Here is a 21,718-nt window from a genome sequence, read left to right on the forward strand (position 1 = left end):
AATTTCTTACCTGGGAAAGTGAATTTATATCAAAGGGAATTTTGATGGACACACATCCTGATCCCCACCTCCTTCACTGTGCCTGGCTTGGGAATCAGAGAAGCGGGCTACAGATCTGTGCTGTGAAACATAGGCCCTGCCTCACAGAGTTAGGACAAGGGTCTTGGACCCTAACACATGGGCCTGATTCCATTTCAGAGCCCTTGCCATGCTTCTTGTCTGTCTGTCTGTCCACCTATGATGTTAATAATTCTTTTAGCTGGGCGGTGGTGGCCCACGCCTTTAATCCCAGCACTCGGGAGGCAGAGGCAGGCGGATCTCTGTGAGTTCGAGGCCAGGCTGGGCTACCAAGTGAGCTCCAGGAAAGGTGCAAAGCTACGCAGAGAAACCCTGTCTCGAAAAACCAAAAAAAAATTAATAATAATTCTTTTAATAGACTTCTTAGCCTTAAGAATCCATCTCAGTGTGCCTCTTGAACCTGTATCCAAGACCTGTAAGTACTGGCTTTGGGGGAGTTTGTGGTCCACCCAGGAGCTTGAATGTGAAGAGCTTGCATTTTTTGTTTGGCAGCTTGAAGCTTATTAGAGAAGACCTCTCCTATGAGGTTACAGAAAGCTTATCTGAAGATATATGAGTAGGGAAGGAACTCATCCTGTTTCTGCCATTGCAAGAAAATATCTGCTAATTTAAATTACAAATGGAAACAATTTCACTTTCTCTCAGTCCTAGGGACTAGAAAATGCCAGATCTAGGTTCCAGCAGATTCAGAGTCAAGTGAAGGACTGATCTCTGCTTCCAAGATGGCAGCTTGTCTGTGTTCTCACATGGAGGAGTGGAAGGATGGAAGGGGATCCCTCGCACCCTCCTCATCTTTCTATTACAGGATAGCTCAGAAGCCCTTGGTACCTCCAGAAGGCAGGCCTCATTGTTATCAAGCATTGGGGATTCATTCTCAGAGTGAATTGTAGAGAGGACACAAACATCTAAGCCACAGCAGGAGGGAAGATAGGCACAAACAGGCTCTGCTAAGCCTATGTTTCTAAGAGATATGAGGATATTATAATGGTCAACAAATGTAAAAGAAGTTAAGAAAACATTTTTCTTTTCTTGTTGGGTATTACAAATTGATCCGAGGGTCTCACACATGCCAGGCAAGCACTATACCACTGAGTTGCATCTCCAATCATCTTTTTGCATTTTATTTTGAGACAAGGTAACACTAAGTTACCCACATTGGATCAGGCAGGCCTTGAAGTTGTTATTCTCCTGCCTCGGTCTCCTTAGGAGCTATTAGGACAGGATTGTGCCACCATGCCCAGAAAAAAAAAGTGTTGATACTAATAATTTGGAGTCACCCACATAGTAAGTAGAAACAAAATGCATAATTTTTAAATCGGCATAAAAAATTTTAATCTATCCAATGGGAAATAATAAAAGATAAGGGAAATGAAATAAATAAAACTCACAAGATAGGAAGGAGAAATAGTCATAAACATGGTTACATTAACTGTAAGTATGTTAAATTTCTCCATCATAAGGCAGACTACAGATTAAGAAAAAGAGCTGTGAGAAATGAGAAGCAATTTAGAACAAAAGGGAATAAAGGCTAGAGCAAATATGGAAAAATAGTGTTTAAACATGAACTCAAAGAAACTAGTGCAGCACTTTTAGTAATGAGCACAACATGATTTAGGATAAAGCCACAACAGTTGACAAGGGAAGCTATACATCCATAAAAAGGAAAGCAAACGTAGAAAATAGAACACAATCATGACTGTGCACACTGTTAAAATATACAGCCTGTCCTTGTGCAAATGAGCCCTGGTTGGCCAGGGACTGATCACTGTTGCCACCATCATTCATCAGAAGAGTTATGCAAAGTACAGGTGCTGCATCCCACTCCGGCATCTAGGAAAAGAACAGACAGACACCATGGGAAAGCAAGATTCTGCGCGAGGCAGCTAAGAATGAAGTCTACGACCTACAGCAATGAAGATAAGTGAAATCGGCTGCTCTTTCCTGGCTCCATTAATGGATAAAGTCACTCGATAACTATGTCTTGGTTCTAAATGCTCAAGTGCTGGAATATGGCTTCAGTTTAGCTGAGCAGCCAGGATGAGATTCACCTTCAAGTACATGGGGCCCGTGGAGTTACGCTTCCTATTTTTGTACATTTTGGAAAACACAAACCAAAGGGGAAAAAAATAAAATAAATGTGTATTGGCTAGTTTTCTGTTGCTTGATAAAATACCACAACCAAAAGCAACTTGTAGAATTTGTTTTGACTTCAATTCCAGAGGGAGAAGAGTCCACAGTGGCAGGCAAGGCAACAGGCAGCAGGAACACATGCTGGGTGATTACATCACATCTGCACACAGGAAGCAGAGAGCCAGAGTGGGGGATGGAGAGGGATGGATGAAGAGGGAGGGAGAAAGAGCAAGCAGGAAGCGGGGGTGAGGCCACAGTTCCTCAAGGTCCACTCCGAGGGTTGAACTTCCTCTACTTCATAAGGTCTATAACCTCCCCAAACAGCGCCACCAAGTGGGGACCACATTCTCAAATACATGAGACTGCGGGGGACATTTTTCATTCAACCCACTCTAAATTGTTTCTTTAAAGTAATTTCATTGGTTAACTTCTGACATAATCACGTGATAAAATAAACAAAAAGCCAAATCAGAGAAGAAAAGAACTACAAGAGACAATAAACTGCTCTGATGCACTATACGGAGAATTGGCAATTTTTTAAAGAATTCAACTAATAGGTTAATAATTTGTGTAGAAAAACAATGTTCAAAGCTAGCTGAGAAAACTGGGAAAGAAGATGTTAACATTCTGACCCGCCCCTTGGAAACCCGCCCCTTGGGAACCCACCCCTTGGAAACCCACCCCTTGGGGTCACTCTGCATCCTGCTGTAAAGACCTCATTTTAAGGAAAACCTCCCCTTCCTCTCTCTATTCCCCCTTCCCCACTTTCTCGCCATGAGGTGTGTACACCTCCGCTTTCCCTCCCTTCTCCCTCCCTCTTGTCCTCTTTCCTCTCTCTCTCTCTCTCTCTCTCTCTCTCTCTCTCTCTCTCTCTCTCTCTCTCTCTCTCTCTCTCTTTCTAATAAACTCTCTCCACATGGATGCAGCGCCTGGGTGTGAGTGACTGTCCATTCATGCACTGCCACTACATCTGCCCAGGATGTGTCCCTTATGAGTGGGACACCCTGGTCCAGCCAGCCAGGGGTCCCCCATGTGCAATATCATAACAGAAGAAGAAATAAAAAGCTAGGGATGGTGGTTCATTCCTATCAGCTCAGTACTTGAGAGGTGCATGGTGGCAGGAGGGTCACTGTGGTTTAACAGCAGCCTGGGCTATATAGTAAGACCCAAGACAGCCTTGTTTACACATAAGACCCTGTCTCAGAAGAAGGAGGAGAAGGAGCAGGAGGAGGAAGAGGGGCGAAGGGGATGAGGAGCAGAAGGAGGAAGAAGAGGAGGAGGAAGGAGATGAGGAGCAGAAATAGTAGGAAGAGGAGGAGAAAGGAGATGAGGAGCAGGAGGAAGAAGAAGGAGGAGGGGATGAGGAGTGGAAGGAGGAAGAAAAGGGGGGAAGGGGATGAGGAACAGAAGGAGGAAGAAGAGGATGAGGAAGGAGATGAGGAGCAGGAGGAGGAAGGGGATGAGGAGCAGGAGGAAGAAGAGGACAAGCTACAGTAACTGCCTTTCCAGTCACACTGGATCTTTCACTGAGGGAAAACTCTTTCAAGGACACTAAGAAACAAGCTAGATGTACAAATGGAACCGCAATCCTCCTTAAGAACACAGTATTGATAGAAAAAGTAAAGGACACAAGTTTATAATGCAATATGCTATAAATTAAATGTGTACATATATCAAAAATTAAGCTTATTAACAGTCTTATATAGGGTGGACACAGTGATTCATATCTTTCCCAGCACCCAGCAGTCTGGTCTTCATTTCAAGACCCTGTTTCAGATAAAGCAAGCAAACAGAAAACTTAAACAATACATATAAATCTAAAGACAGACACTTCATACCTTGGAACATCCCACTGGAGAAGAGAGTACAAGGGATGGAAGAGGAAAAATCTAAAACACTGTAAAAAGAAATTCAAAGTAAAATAGAAAACAAGTCCTTTGTAATGGCTCAATGATGCCAATGTGAGAACATTTCATTTGTGTAGGTGAGGACAAGAACCTAACACAGACTGAAACAAAACCTTAAAATCAGGTTGCAGCATAGCATGATCTCACAGTAGCTGAGGCAATATGTGAATGTATTGAATGATTCCAGTAGCCCAGGGGGGGGCAACTGTGAGGCTCTGACTGCATGCACCAAAGCAACTGTGAGGCTCTGACTGTATGCACCAAAGTAACTGTGAGGCTCTGACTGTATACACCAAAGCAACTGTGAGGCTCTGACTGTATGCACCAAAGCAACTGTGAGGCTCTGACTGTATGCACCAAAGCAACTGTGAGGCTCTGACTGTATGCACCAAAGCAACTGTGAGGCTCTGACTGTATGCACTAAAGCAACTATGAGGCTCTGGTGGTATGCACTCAAGCAACTGGGAGGCTCTGGCTGTAGGCAGCTTAGCAATGATGCTCAAGGAGAAAGATGCTGTTCATTTCGTTTGGTAAAATCCTCACTGGTTCATGGCTTACTGAGCACAGGGTTCAGGTGCAGTATACAGGAAATCAGAAACTCTGCCAAGGACAACTTGAGTGAGTAGGTGACAGGCCAGGCATAGAAGGGTAGAAGCAGGCCTGAGAGGACTGATAGGTTCAGCTCTGCATGCATGAATTTGGGGGTCTGTGGGTTTCTCAGAGCAAGAGATAAGAAGGAGTTGGAGGTAAGACGATGGCTTGCAGTTCAGGAACGCACATGGGAAAGCATCCTTTACGGGGGCAAGTCCGAAGTTGCTCTGACCATCACTGTTGTGAATCATAGCAAAGCTATTTGGTCCCAGTGCTCTCAGAATCTCTGATGACTTCTACACAGAAAGAGCACCCTTCTGCCGTGATGGGGCTGGATCTATTTTTTCTGACAAACAATGGGATGGGTGAAACAAGAGAGATAAGAAAATAGAAAGAAATGGAAATGTGTCCTGAAAGAACTTGAAACACCTCTCAGCTCTTAATAAAAATCTCTGTCTAGGCTGCAGGTGTTGGGTAAATATTCGCCAAGGATCGTATGAAGCACAGTGTCTTTATAAAGACTTAAATGTTTGTAGCTTGAGAGATATTGCTTCTGTCTATCACAGTGGAAACCTGTCCAACAGAATTCCTCATCCGTCAGACGCATGGAGCTGAAGGCTCTCCCGGTTGCTCTGATGATCAGCATTGGCGGGGAGGTGGCCACTGCTCCGAGAGTGATTTGTATGGACAGCCAGCATTTAATGAGGAGTGGAGAGTTGCGAATCTTCCACAGCCTGTGTGCTAAATCACTGGTTTTCACATCCTCCTCAGAAAAGCCATTTGTTCTATAATTATGTAATCCCCATATATATGTCATGGAAAGGCAGCGGGTTTACTATTTCAAATTAAATTTTATTAGCACAAGGAACTTCGACAAGCCACCCCAACGATCACTTCTGTGTCTTTATCCTCTCTGCACAGCCCAAACAAAGAGCCCTCTCACAGCACAGGGTTTTAGCAAGGTAGTGGAAATTTCATGGTGATCCAGTAGAGAAGGGCATCCCTGGGTGGAGTCAGATTTCAGAACTGGGGTGTCCCACTGTCTACCCCTACATGCTGAAGGGGTCTCATGTGAGAGCATGATTCATATTGTGGGATGGACACTGTACAAGTGTGTACAGCGTGTGTGGCTCAGAACTCCCTGCAGTGCTGGCCAGATGTGAGGAGCCACACATAGCCAAGCCTACATTGTGCCTGGGAAGCTGGAAAACTGCTCATTGCAGAACTAACGAAGGGCCAAAGGACTCTGTTGAAACGCATGGCTTCCTCTTGACAAGGAGGGTTTTTAATTTTTTTTAATTTTATAATTTAATTTAATTTTACATATCAGCCACGGATTCCCCTGTCCTCCCTCCTCCCGCCCCCTCCAGCCTATCCCCGGTCCACCACCCCCCCATTCCCATCAAAGTGCTAGAGAGGTCCCCAGAAATCCACAAGGAGGGGTTTTTAATATAGGTGTATCTTTATGATGTTGTGTTTCAAATTCTAGGACTAAAGAGCAAGAATTGAGAAGCAGTGAGGAGACAGGGAGGTGGCCATGTCCAGACCACATGGGGGAGTCCCCTCCATAGTCCCAGGCCTATCTGCCACCATACCTTTTTTCCTCTGTGCTAGTCACAACCTCCTGGCTTTCTGCTCCATCCATCCCAAGACAACCCTGACACCTTGGCACCCCACATTCTCACCTGGAAGGACAGGGCTGCATGATGCTCACTTACAAGAATCTTCATTGCATCTAAGGATGCCTTTCCTCCTCATCTTCATGTTCATGTGCTGGGAAGTCTGATTCTTCATCAGAATTCTATCTCTCTAGAGAACTGACCTTGATCTTATTAAAAATGAGATTGGTAAGGTTTTCATAACTAAGAACAATGAGATGCAAATTTGGGGCAGTGTCTAAAAACCTCTACACAGAGATCTCCACTAAATCACATATCATTGAATGTGACTGTTTGGACAGGAAGCGTCACCTGGGCTACCTACTTGCAACTGCCATGAGGTTTGCTTTGTGCCTCAGACAGTCCATTGGCAAGGGATTCAAGCAGGCTCACAATCCTAGTAGGCTGGTCTTGCAAGTCACACATCTTACACATGCAAGCAGTCTTCACTGACTGCCACCTCCAGAGTGCTTTGCACACTTCTCAGGGAGAGGATGAAATGCAGAGAAATGATACTCTGTGCCACATGGGCAGGGATGGGGCAAGGCAGGAGCCAGCTGTCAGGATTGCATTCCAGTATCAGTGAGGAAGTATGTCTCACCACAGGATCAGCCCCAGCAGCAGAGCTGGGAAGAGCAGGGGCACTTGAAGGCGCCTTCTCCCACTGAGTGATTTTATATTCTGAATGATTAGAATGTTTGTATTTGCCTCCAGAGCAGGTCAGCTCCACTGATAATACAAAATGAAACTGTATTTAAACAAGAATAGGAAAAAGAAAAAGATGAGAGGCTACTTCCCATCCTTGAGTAGGTGGTACAGACGCAAGGAGTCATAAATAAATTTGATGCTGATGCTGGGCACAGCTTGCTGCTATCACAAGACCAGCACTTAATCTGGAGCTGCCTTGAAGCTGAGGGATGATCAGATCTACCCCAGGATATGGCAGGTTCTTAGACCTGAGAGGCAGAGTCAGCAACCTGGAGTGGTCTTTCAGGAAGAGTTTTCATGATGGTGAGCATTGAAGAGTCTTCTCTCAGGTTCTCTGAGTAGTTTGCAATGTAGGATGTTTCTATAATGGCTGCTTTTTCATTCCTGATTTAAATGGAGTCCTTAAAATTCTGCTTTATGTTTGTGAACTTGTGTCTGGGTTGTTAAATAACTCTTCCTGGCACCATCCTTCCAGTTCCCTCAGCAGCTGGCCCTGGAGTCCAAACCCCCAGACCACCTAGACTTCCTGCTCCAGTTGGTTCAGACTTCCCTCAAGACAATTTCTGTAGCCTCTGCAAACCTGTGACTCACAAGGCACTGGGCAGGAGAGGGTATGGTCGACTGTGTTATCTTTGGCATTCCCTTCTGAAAAGTGGGTCCTCCACCCTCTCCTTGCTCTACATGGAATATGACACTGAGTGACCTTTAGGATACATTAAGATGACCACTGCACACCTCAGCAAACACAGCCTTTATCTAAAACACATTGAGTCATCACACTGTAAGGAATCACCTTTAGCCTCAGCAATAACCTGGGGGGGGGAGAGAGGGAGAGAGAGAAAGAGAGAGAGAGAGAGAGAGAGAGAGAGAGAGAGAGAGAGAGAGAGAGAGAGAGAGAGAGAAGTGCCTGCAGCCTGGGTATTCCAACTATTCAGAGAACAGCATAGTCTTGACTGCTCTGAATCCAGTTATATCATTTATAAAAGAATCAAAGCCACAGACACTTGTCTAGTCAAGAAGACCAAGCCACCTCCAACCTCCCCAGCAGAGGCTCAGGTGTGAATTCTGGAATTACAGAATTACATGTCTTGTAAACGCTGTTACTGCACATCAGTCAACTGCTTCCTTGTTTATTTCATGCACCAATAGCCAAGCAAAAGTGTTGTGCATTAAAATGTGTGTCCTTACTTGTGGCTCTTCCATTCAGCTGGAATTATCTGGGCTGTGTCACCAGCTGCCTGTGAATCACTGAATTGGTACTGGAAGAGGGAGGAAGTGGAAGGAAAGCAGGAAGAGGAGAGAAAGTGGAAAAGATGATGGATAGACAGATGGATGATGAAAGATAGAGAAATAATAGATTGACAGGTGATGATGATGATAAAGATAGATGATAGATAGATAGATAGATAGATAGATAGATAGATAGACAGATAGACAGATAGATAGATGGGCAGGAAGATACTTAATCAGCCATGTGAATGAAAAGATAGACTTGAGAACACTAAACACCAGGGCCTCCATGGTGTAAACAGAGATGCCCTGTCTCAGATAGGCTAACTAGGTCATTATAAAGTCAGAGTACCTAGGATTTAGGAGATGAAATTTGGATTCCTAAGGGAACACTGATCTGAAAAAGAATCAAAGAGAGAAAGAAAGAAGGAAAATAAGGGAGGGAGGGAGGGAGGGAGGGAGGGAGGGAGGGAGGGAGGGAGGGAGGAAGGCCTGATAGTTCAAATCTGCACTAAACCAGATATAAGAAAGGCATTGTTTCTTGCTGCTGCCAGGGACCAGCAGTATTGGCCACACCCCACCGGTTTCTAAGTCACAAGCAGAGGCGTTTTATAATAGACTCCATAAACCAAAGCATGCTTGCTTGCTGGATGGCTGGAGAAAACCAAAACAACACAGGAGCTTGCTCTCTCTCCATAAGGCCTCCCCCGGGGTTAATTGGTCTTCCTCAGATGTACTGCTCAGGTATTTAACAGTGCACTGACATCCTCCAGAGAGAACACTCCAAGAGATACCAGGTGAAAGAGGCCATTTTTCAGGGGAAAGGCTGGTCCCTACTGGTCCAAATTGCCAAGCCAGGCCCTTACTGGTCACCTAGAGTTAACAGAAGGGTGAGAACCCAGTTCTCAGGATTGCCAAGGGATGAATTTTTTTCTTGCCCCTGCAGGAGGCTGGCCCTGGAGAGGCTAATGCTAGAGCAGAGCCAAGGATCCTGTCTGGTCCGTGTCCCATTATTGAGCGACAGCCGGGGACATGGGAGAGTGCTTTCATGATGGAAATAAATTTTTTTTCTTTTTATTGGTGTATCTATTGCGAATAATTTTATATTCATTCCTGTCACACCAAGTAAACTTCCAGAATGCTCTCAAGAGCTGCCACAGCCCGTTATGCAGAGTGGCACTCGCTCTATGACGTGTTATTAAGCTTCAAGTCTCCCCAATTCTGAAGCAATGAAATAATAACAGCCTTCATAAATTGTATAAGTTCCAGGGACTGAGTGTGAGATTTGAGGCCAAGTATTGACAGTTGTTTTGCCTCTGAGCAGAGTGGATTCATGTTAGAATTTCTTTAGTTGCTCGTCTGTTGGCAAAGCAGAGTTTCTGTGGGAAGATGCATTATATTTAAATTAAATTAAGAGGCATGGTAAGACCAGGGTTGATGCTGCCCTGGTGTGAAATGTCTCAACCTGGAGATCATTTTCTAAAATTATAGAAAACACACACACACAGACACACACGCACACACACAGAGAGTAGATGGTATCCAACTGTCTCACAGCTATTGTCAAGGGGAGGAGTCAAGGCAGTTAGTGTTGAGAGCATTGATGACCATGCTTAGAAGGTCCATTTCTTTGGATGTGTCCATCTGTTTCTGGGGTGTTGTCAATAACACCCATGTTCTCACACATAGCAATTACCTTACCATCATACATGAAAACAAAGGAGCCACAGGCTAATGAAAACACGGGTCCTCATGTGGAGTCTTGCTGCTGCTGCTGCTGCTGCTGCTGCTGCTGCTGCTGCTGCTGCTGCTGCTGCTGCTGGAACCAAGACTTCTGCAGCTTCTAAGGAACACTGATGACTGCTACTGTCTCACCGTGGCTCATCAACCTCATTGTCGCCTGACTGAGCATTCCTGCCTTCCTAATGTGGGTTCTGTTGCCTCTGTCCAGAGATGATGTGCTGCCTTCAAAGTCCTGCATCCACAGAGCCTGCCACTTTGTACTGCTGTCCTGACACCTGTAAGACCTCCAACACTGATCCCTCTTGCACATCCAGCCTTGCTGTTGAACCTCATGCTTCTGACCCATTTCACGTCTATTCTGCCTGTTTCCTTCCTAGAAAACATTGTTGCATATTCTCTGCCACTCTGAGGTGGGCTCCTAGGAGACCAGGAACATGTTCTTTGTCCCCTCTCAACTCCTCATGGGGTTTGTATTTGGGGGTTGCTGGAGAAGCTTTGAACCACAGGTGGAACCCAAATTGCTTAGTGTGCTCAGTCATTTGATATTTGGAAACTCCCATTGCATGCCAGGTCCATCTAGCTGTGTTCCACCAGGGCATCCTGGGAGCCTCTCAGGGTCTTGCTGGGGGTCAGATCTCTAAAGATGAGTCCAAACATCAGAGCTTGGCTTCAATTAAAGCAAAAGGGAGGAGCCTGCAGGATTCCCAGGAGATTCATCATTCCTCCTCTGCCTGCATTGGTTCACCTGCCACTCATTTCCCACTGCACCGTGTGGGCTTTAGGCCATCATCACTGTCACAGTCAAAGTCACCATCATGGTCACATCTCTGGAGAGTTTCCTTCCGTGTCCATCATTTTGTCCTCTCAGCATCTTCCTGCTGTTGAGAATGCTCTTTGTGGTGACTCTCCCTGAGGTCAGGTAACTATACATCATCTTCCACCTACACATGTTCCTTCATCCTTGAGTCCTGAAGATATTCAAGGCTCCTTCTGTCCATTTTATCCTCCCTCTGGGAGATTCCATTTGCACCTGTAACTTTAGCTTGCTACCTGTCATCAAATCATAAGCTTCTACCTCACCGTACACATCTTTGCTCCAAACCCATTACAGGGGAATCTCTACTTGGATATGGCATAGCTGTTCCAACTCAACATATCTGAAAAAAAAAATAGCTCATGGTCCCCTCCATCCCTGATCTTTCTTAGCACCTGCTGTGTGGAAAACATCTCTACTACCCAATTAGTTATACAGACAAGAATTCAAACCCTTGACAAGCTCAACTCCCCTCTAGCCATCTGCCACAGGTGATCCTGTACCGTATGTTTTAGGCTTTATCTTACAGGCTTCTCCGGACTTGCCCTCATGTCCCTGCTGTCTTTGCTCACACTGCCATCAATTCTTACTCCTGTGACTGCTGGGTCTCCCACTCAATTCCCTTCTGGAGCGGGTGGGGGGGGAGCTATTTTTGCCATCTCTAATCCAACAGAGATCTTATAACACATCAAAATTGGCTGTTTTCCTCCTGTCCAGAATTCTCCATTTGTAGAGGAAGGAGCACTCATATGACTTTGCATCATTAATAGGATAAAGATCATAAACTTTTACCCAGCCACAAGACACTACACAGACACTGTCACCTTCTTTTATTTTCATGCCTTTCTAGGCAGCTTAGTGACACCATCTTAGAGCAAGAAGACCGTATCTCTCAGTGCTACTGTTTTAGTGATGATCGATTACTGTTGCTGTTCCTCCTGAGGTCTGTCTTGCTTATATCGTATTCTCATGTCTAGTGTTACACCTCTTCCAAAATTCACTTTCAAACTCTACTTATGAAGAGGTGCTAGTCAGTGTTTACACATTTCACCGTCTTTGGATTCTCCTGCCAAAGAATACTTTGAACCTGAAAACTCCAGCCAAGCCAGCTCCACGCCAGACCCCAGAAAGGGGCTCTATAGAATCAGAGCATCCAGGTTTATGAGTCACTATCACTGGACCTCAGAAGGCTACCTTTGGACTCTGAAGAACCAAGGCTTCATTTCCACAAGGGAACCAAGACTTCATTCCAACTGAAGAACCAAAGCTTCATTCCCACAGGGAACCAAGGCTGAGAGTCAAAGTTTCCCTCCCACTGAAGAGCCAAACCTTTCTCCCTCTGGTGAACCATCCTTCATTCCCTCCATTGCCAACCCCGTGTTACCCCAGGTTAAACTGTGGAATGCATCTATCTGTCTTCATGGGTTTCCTGAATTCTGCTCTGTGGTCCCAGAATGAATTTAGATGTCTTTTTACTGTCCTGTGTGCCATCATGCTTTGTTTCTTTTTATTTCTACTTAAGTTCAGCTGGCTGGTTTGCCGCACCTCAAGTCTGAAATTGTGCTTTTCAATTGAAATGTGTTTACTAGAAGAGCCAAGAACAGCTGGACTGTAAATTTGGGGCTTAGCATAAGTGTTGGTTGGTTAAAGCAAGTCCACAATTGCTTTCCTCAGTGCAGTAACTCAAAAGGCAAGTCACTCGTGTTTTGTTGAAAGCAATTTGGGATCGAGGGCACTAAGTGGGCATGGCACAATAAAAGGAGTACTCAGTGGGGTTTGGGTGGAGAGGAAAGGGACAAAGTCTGCATAAGCCAGCATTCAGTCTGTGTAGCAGAGGGAAGTCAGGATGTCCAGCACTCCGAACCTGCCAGGCTTTGGGCTTCAGGATGGGGAGGTTTATTGTGTGTCAGCACTGCACAGGAAGCTGAGGCTTGTTCCATTCATCTTTCTAAATGGCTGGATGTTTTCATTTGGCAGCCAAGGCTCCCTCTGGGAGCAGGTGTTATAGTGGGTTGTAAGCCGGATGCTTGGCGGCTAGTCCTGTGGGCATCCACTTTCCACTCATCTGTGTTAATACCACATACAGCAGGTGTGCTTGGAAGAGGGTTTGAGCTGGATGGGGGAGGGAGGTGAATTAGGATGAGCAGAAAGAGGAGTCAGGATCCTGTATCAGTACCACACATCCCTAGATCACACTCATGTCTGACCCCCATGCCAGGGCCTCTGGAGAGCATGAGACTCACCTCTGAATTGGACTCTATACTACTTTTGTACTTTTTGCTGATAAAAGGTGAGGTGAATATCTACCAGCAGAAGCCCATGCCCATGTGCTTGGCTGCACCACTCAGCTCTAGCCGGTTCTCTTAATGAACATGTTAGTGTGGCCATACATTAAATACAGTAAATACAGGCTCTTGTTGTAAGTGGTAATGGGATGTTGTGCCCCTCACCTGAAGACTTAATTTGCCCTGGACTGTAGAAGGGAGCTTGTTCTGACTCTCCTGCAGTGGATTCCTGCCACGAGAGCATCCTGAACCAATTAAGGATATTTACCATCCAATGACAGGGAAACAGCCCCCAAGACGGGGTGGGGGCCCATCCTCAGAGAGACTCGCCAGGCCCCTTCAAAGGAGAAGAAGATGTGGAGCTATTATTGCTGAGGATGTGTGGGTCTTCAAATGCCACCCTAATGTTATATTTTGACAGATATTTATTTCCACAAAAATAATGACTTTCACAAGGGAAACAGATTGGAAAATGATTAAATGGACAACATTGCTTGGAACTGCTGCTCCTAGAGCACGTGCCTTGAATAATGACACTCTGTGCTGTGAAATGTGACCCGGGCTATATGCTCGCCCTGGCCAGACCCACGAGGCCCATCCAGGGGACACAGAGGCCATGCTGTGGTCCTGGATGAGGCAGAGAGGAGCTCCAGAAGTGTGGAGATAGCCAGAGAAGGGTGAAGGGCTCTAAGAACAGGGCTGCCTCCAGTTCTTTCTCCATTCAGTTAGTCACTGTATCGATCCACGATGCTATCACAGGCTTCAGGAATCTCTCCCCAACTCAAGCACTTCTTAATGTTTCCAGAGTCCTCACACATCGTGCATCTTTGAAGTGACAAATGTAGAGATAGTATCTCATTCTGAAGGTTTTCCTGGTCCAAGGAGGGTGTTTTATGGTGTTATTCACTTGGACCTCTATTTATAAGGTCTTTTGTCTCATTTCAGTTTATAGAAGGTTTATCTAAAGGTAGGGACATGTCGTCAAAAGGCTGCAGACCTCAGTGGGATCCTCCAAGCTTGGTTCCTTTGCCAACTTGGCCACTCTTACGTCAGCAAGTCTCCAAATTTGAGGTCCAGTGCATGTATCATTCTCACTAATGGACAGCCAGAGTCAGGCTGTGTAAGCCAACAGGGAAGTTCTCCAGCCCAGCATGGGGCATTTGGGGAACCTGAGCTGGGCCCATGCCTCTGGGGACTTGGTAAGAATCTGTAGAGAACTTTGTTATATATTCATCCTCATGAGCATGATGAGGTTACTTGATACATCAAGGGCATAGAGGAAGGGCAGGGGCACTCAGCTCTGTGGACTGTCACAAGGACACAGCCTTGTCTGCTGGCCACTTGCAGATGGTTGGCAGAGCCTCAGGCTGGGAAGAGGCTTCAAGATTTGGCTTTGATGGAAAATCTGAAGCCCATGAACTCTTGCTATCAAAACACTCTAAGGTATAATTCTTTCTGGATTTAAAGGCAAAATCCATATTCATGTACTTAATTGATATAACAACTAAAAAAGCACCATTTCCTCTTTGTTGGCCTTACCTTTGGCTACCCCAATACACACACACACACACACACACACACAGAGAGAGAGAGAGAGAGAGAGAGAGAGAGAGAGAGAGAGAGAGAGAGAGAGAGAGAGAGAGAGAGAAATTATAAATGTATTGAGAAAGAATGTCTTGAGGCTACTGATCAGAGGAATTTCTCACCCTGGGGATCTGAAGCAGAATGCCTTATATGTAGTTACTAGGCAGGGTTCCCCAGCTTTCAGAGTTTACTAATGTGCCCTGCTCAGGGTCCACAGGAACTATCAAGAAACCTATGGCATTGATGGGTTATCAGGAGAAATAATAGCTCATATTTTATTAGATCCAACTTTTTAAAATGTATTAAAACTAAGAATTATTGTCAGATGTATGTGGGTTATAAACACATAAATTTGTCTACTATTTATGCCAAGGAAACTACAGAAAATGTACAATATAAATCTAAAGTGTGTGGCATTCCATAAGCAAGGTACGTAGCAGGAGACACAATTATGAAATGAGATCTAGGTCCTTACCAACTCTTGCCAAACATGGGGGAACATGGAAACCAGCAACTTCCTCTACAGAAATGACAAGGTTAGATGTCTGGGAACTTCATGCTTGTCCCAAGGGTGCATCAGTTGTCAAAGCCCGTTGCTCAGACATATGAAAGGGTCATGTAGAGGCCAGTGAGAGAACAGTGACTGCCTTGGGCTGGCATCTCAAATCTTTCTTTTTACATACATATGCCTGGTTTGACATGTAGTTGCATGTCCAATGCTTTCAGTGATTCTGAGTATTAAAATATTTCACTAGTCACTATTTGTGATGTCACAGTTTCCCTTGGACTGCGATAAGAGGACACAACAGGAATGGGAAATGAAACGTGGGACCTTCAAGGAAAAGCAAGTCTGTAAGACTGTTTGTCTATATGCCCTTCCTCTTTGCAAACAGCAGGAGCACTTGCTGGAACTGTGGGGTCCCCAACCCAACATCTTTGCACTGACTTTCCATTGTAGAAGGCAGCAGTTAGACAGATGAGATAAACCCCAGTTCCTCCATATTCCTCTATTCCTTCACTGACATACAATGCAAAATACACAACACCCTTCCTCATCCTTCCTTTTGTTCCTTTCCGTTTCCATTTCCAGAAAGGGAAAGAACAGAAAATAAAAATATCTTTTCATTCATTTATTCAGAAATATCTGTCCTACTCCAATCATGTATTGGATATAATCCTTATGCTGGAATGTTCTCTGCTCCACGGAGTTTATAGGAGAGTACAAGTGTACAGGTACATATTAGCTCTCCCATTTACAAAGACCAGTGGAATAGTGACGCCTAGAGTGTGGGGACATAAGGAAATGGGAGGTTCAGTCTGAGTAAAAGATCTCAGGTGGGAAAGACAGAAAACAGATAAATATAAAAAAAAAATGCCTATGTCCTTTGGATACATGGTTTACCTATGAGCATTAATGCTGAGTGAACTATTAGAAATGCAGTTGATAAGCTATATTCAAGGGTTTCAAACAGTTCATTTTATACCCAGGAACACAGGCCCAATAAAAATCTGAATACAAACAGTGGAAGATTGCTTAAGTAAATGATGGCAGTCTGCACCGCAGAATTCTACAGGCCCATCGAGATCCTGTTACTGAGCACACTGCTAAACACAAGACAGCAATCACAGCACATTGCCTCTCCGAGCTGATTTCATGGGCTTCTCATCTTCACAACAGTGTGTCTCCTATCCATGCACATGGTACTCCTCTCCACTTACCTCTGTCTCCTTTAGATAACTTTAAAAACAAATGACCGTGTTCTTTTTTACAAGCTTTATGCCTTGACGTCTTTTCAGCTACATTTTTCTAAGTGCTTGCAGCTGGTATTAAAAGCGCAATTTAATTCAGCATATTAATAGCCACCTCAGCTTTTCTTGGTTTGTATTTTCCTGGTACATCTTTTGTGCAATCTACAAAAGCATTCATGTCACTGTGACATTTTACTTTAAAAAGGTAATGAATAAAATTATAGCCACAAAAATAGGCTGGAAAGGCTTAACCCCAAATATTAACAGCATGTCCTCCAGAGCAGCGTCACCATAAGCAGTTCTTATTTGCTTATCTCAGTGCTATATTCTTTACGTATTTTCCAGTTTCCTCTTCTGAATGCACATTTATTTTGTAATTTGAAGAAACATATCATGGTATTTTTATTAAGACATAGTCTTTTCCTCTATCTCCTCTATGTATGCCCATAAGGTAAACTACTAGAACACATGAACATGTTTTGTTTTTAATAGACTCCAGATATCTGCAAATTATTTATTTCTAAAAGTTAATCTTCCTTCTTAATTCCTTAATTACAGCTTACTGAACAATTACTTTAACTCAAACTATCTTTGAGATTCCCACAAAGCAACCTATGATGTTGGAGGGGTGTGTTATATAAACCTAGAAACAGACTCTGAAGCCAAGAGAAGGTGGCCACTGTTTATAGACACCTCAGGGAAAGTGAACTGAGAAATCAGACCGGGGGTGAGCTCTCCTTTAGTAAGGATTCTTCGAATCCACGTTCAAGAATGCTCCACAGCAATGCACATGTCCATCCAGAAGCTAGAGATATGGTAGGACCAGCCAAGAGGCCCACCAGTCAAGACCTTCTGTAAGACTCTCACACAATCTCCCCAGACACACAAATGCTCAAACAGGTCAAGTGAGATGGAGACCACATGTGGCCTCACAGACCACAGACTCTCCATTCTTCCCACCAGGAAGCATGTCTCTCCTTAAGGGGAAGAGGGCGTGGTGAGGGAGGAGAGCTGGGGATGTGCTAACTCTGCTCTTTCTGAGAAAGTGACACAAAAAAATCCCTTATAAAAACATGAAATCCCAGAGTGTCTCCTAGAAGCTCAAGTTTTCCTTCTGAAGGGCCCTTAGCGTGACTATGTCAGACCGGCAGTGCCTGCTTCTGGGTAAAGGGATGTGCTAGCCAGCTCAACAATCCTGGCAAAACACCGCAGTCCATGGAGGTTGAAGCTGAACAATGACTGGAGGCCATTTCCCTCCTTATACTAATCAATCGGGGGCCCTGCTTCTTAACACTATCACCTGTGGGTTAGGGCTTCAAAAGATGAGTTTGTGGGAACACAGGCACCCCCAATGAACAGAGTTAACCATCAGTCATGCCCAGACCTCTTACCCAGCCATAAGATGGTTTCACATTTACCTCCAGTTCCACATTTAACTTCTGAAATGCTGGAATGGGATCCAAATCAATTAACTCCAGGTTCACACCTTCACCATGCAGACAAGCATGTGTGTCCTCTCTAACCTCCTTTCTCAACTTATGCCCACCGATGTTACTTACTGCCCTTCACCACTCTTACTGAAGGCTATCATTAAAATACCCTTAAATACTCATTTATAATTTAAAACAACGCTAATTTGCACACCCTCGGTGTGTCAGTTCCTTTATTATGAAAATTTGAACATTGAATCTTTTTCCATTTTCAGACTTAAGTCAGAGGAAGCTTGAGTCTAAAGAGCTCTTCTCCTCCCTAGTCTGGTTGGGGGCCCCACCCTGCCAAGCATCCACCCCTCCCAGACCTGGAGGCAGATGTGCTAGTTATTTCCAGAACACACAGAACCGTGGGGACAATGCATCCTCTCATGTTAGTGATGATGGAAGGTTCTCAGCTGTTTTGACAGCTCTCTTTAGCAAATTTAGATCTAGAATTTGGCTTTAATAAAGACTAGAATGCAATTTCAAACACTTGGTGTTCTAGAAAAGAAGAGCTGTAAGATGAATTGCTAAATGGTCTTATTAACAAAAACCTGTAGCCAGACATTGGGGTAAAAGCTGAGAGATCTGGGAAGCAGAAAGAAGCCAGCCACATTCTTACCACTAGAAATTCTCAGCCAAAAAGAGCTTCTTCCTGTACACCCACCCACGCCTATATCCTTTCTGTGCCCTCCATCTCTCTGCCTAGCTACATTACTTCCTCTTTCTGCCCAGCTCTATCAATTCCTGTCTGTCTGTACAGACCTCCGGTCCTCTATGGTTAACTAAGAATAAAGGTGTGTACACAGTCCTGGCTCTGTTCCCAGTGTGCCCTTGAACTGACAGAGATCCAGATGAATCTCTGCCTCATGAATGCTAGGATTAAAGGCATGTGCTACCACTGCCTGACTTCTATGTTTAATATAGTGGCTGGATGTTTCCTCTGATCTTCAGATAAGCTTTATTGGGGTGCACAAATAAAATATCACCACAAAGGGCAGATAGGGCAATGAAAAAGAGAAGAAGACAAAGGCTGCCGGGCTGGTACATGTGACTAGAAGCTATAGCCTATAAACTTCACCTAACCTGGGATGAATCATCCATCAAGGGTATAAGAGAGTTTTATATTTCTCCCACATAGGGAGTTTTATGTTTCTCCTTCATAGGTAACCATGATGATCTACTCTCACCCCCAAATGCTTCCTTTTGCAAGTATCCAACTCTCCATTGATGTGATAAGCCTTCCCTACATTCCCTGAAGCCTGGGTCTGTCAGGCAGGGCAACCACAGCAAGCCCCTCCAGCCTAATCCCACCTAGTGCCAATCCCAGCAGCTTTCCTCAGAGACGCAGAGAAGCTCTAAAAACAGATGCCTGTGCAAGAACATCACACATTCCTTTCACACTAGAGACCCTCCACTGCATTCCATCTGTCCCCGGAGCTAGAGCATCAAAGCATCTCACTATACCAAGATGAGGGGAGGTGTTGGTTGGATTTTGTGCCTGAGTATCCCATTCACCCATGGTACCTAGAAAGTTCTACAGGAAAAAGAAAGGAAGGGAAGAAGGAAGGAAGGATGGAAGGGAGGGAGGGAGGGAGGGAGGGAGGGAGGGAGGGAGAGAGAGAGAGAGAGAGAGAGAGAGAGAGAGAGAGAGAGAGAGAGAAGGAAGGAAGGAAGGAAGGAAGGAAGGAAGGAAGGAAGGAAGGAAGGAAGGAAGGAAGGAAAGAAGGAAGGAAGGAAAGAAATGGGCAAAACTATAGCAATATTGGGGAGAAAAGGGGTTAGGGTAAAGGTTTTTTTCAAATCAAGGCAAGCAGGTTTTACATGACAAGAAGATCAAGTAAGAGGGTCTGTGTATAGGAACCATCCTTTAAATACAGAACATCAGAAACATACAGCTATGAGTTCAGCTACCTGGTAAACCCTTTCATTATTTGGCAGGACAGTGAGTGTTGAGGTGTGACATAACCCAGCCTTCTCAAGAAAGAACATTCTAGAAAGAAAGGGAACACGGACAAGACTGAGTTCTGAGGTGTGGTAGTGTCCCCACACTGACCACAAAGCTGGAGCTGGGAGTCACATGTCCAATTCTTTGGTGAATTTTCACATTCTATACCAAGTTTTTAGAGTAACATATTTTTCAGTGTTGTGATAGTTAGCTTTAAATGTCAATCTGCCACAACCTAGAATTACCTGGGAAGAGAGTTACAACTGGGGATTTATTTAGATTATGTTGGCCCTGTGGCCATGCTTGTGGGAAATGTCTTAACTGTTTTTTTGTTTTGTTTTATTTTGTTTTGTTTGTTTTGGATTTTGGAATCTCACACAAACACAGTAATAACTGAGAATGGGAACCAAATCTAAACATGAAGCTAATTGATGCTTTGTAAGTAGTTTTTACAGAAAGTCTGGAGATAATTTCATATATTAAAAAATAATTTTGTGCTAACCCTGTCCCTCATCTGCTGCAGCACTCGGGAGAGTAGTCCCTACGCCACACCTGGGCAACACGGTAGAGCTGGCCCTGGTGGTGTAGGTGTGGGGGAGCCAACCCTGAGGACATGAAAGCAGGAGAACTGGCCCCACTGCTTGCTCATTGCCGCAAAGGGTGACCTAGCCAGGGCAATGCAGGAGAGCGCACCCTGGTGGTGAGGACAAGGGAGAGCAGGTGGGCTGACCAATCCCACAACTACACAGCCCCAGAACTGTTAATCATGTAGGAAGATCCATCCCTCGGTGGGCGGCACCATTCCCTAGGCAGGTGGTTTGGAACCATATGGAACAGGAGAAAGTTAAATGAAAGTAGCAGCAACCAGGCAGCTTAGGGGCTTCATTTCTCCCTGCTCTTGACTGTGAGTATTATGTGACTGACTGCTTTGAGTCCCTGCCTCAACTTCCCCTTAAACATGGAACTGTAAACTGAATAAGCCCTTTCTTCTCCAAAGTTACTGTCAGTCAGGGAATTTGTCACAGTAACAGAAAAGAAAATAGAACAAGTGTTTTCCTGAAGGCTTGTTTCTAATCTCAGCTAACATCTTTTGTGTTGATAACTCTTGCTGTTTTCATAAATGAAGAGTGAGTTTATCAAATGCCCTTTTCATCTCCAGGAACCTCAGCTCAGCTCATGATTTTTATTCTGATTGGATGAATTTCCTTCTACCGGTATAATGAATTATATATATGAATTCCCCATTATTGAATCAATCAACCTTTTATTTCAGAAATTGATGCTTGGTGGCCCATTACTCTTTAAAGATGTAGCTTTCCTCTCTTATGGGTTCTGGAGCCTCCTTTGCTGTGGTTCTTACCCAGGGGCCTCTGCTTCCTTCCCCTCCAAAGGCCACCTTTGTTCCTTCCCTCACCTTGGAGCTTTGCTGCTGTCTTTTCTGGGTTCCCCAAACTGGTATTACTACCACCCCACTCTGACCCTCTCTTCCTGTGACCCCAGCCCTGCTCTCACTCCATGCTGGCTAGGTCTATACAGCTAAGCTAAAGGCTCCCCATATCTAATCTTCAGAAGTGTGTCTTTCCTCTTAGTCCTCAGACAGGGCTCTTCCATCACACATCTCAGTATTTTCATAGCCCATGGCATGCTGCTGACATTAGTGTCCAAATCTCTAAAGCACAGATTCTGGAATCTCAGAATCTGCCTCAGGGTGGCCCCCCTGGAGTGGCCTTGGCTCAAGCAGATCTAGGTTCCCTGTCTGCTGCTGAGCACCCTACCCCAAATACCAGATAATAATAAGGTCCTACATTCACAGGCTGTTAT

Source organism: Peromyscus leucopus, chromosome 1 (assembly GCF_004664715.2).
Source record: "Peromyscus leucopus breed LL Stock chromosome 1, UCI_PerLeu_2.1, whole genome shotgun sequence".
In the NCBI taxonomy this organism is placed as follows: domain Eukaryota; kingdom Metazoa; phylum Chordata; class Mammalia; order Rodentia; family Cricetidae; genus Peromyscus; species Peromyscus leucopus.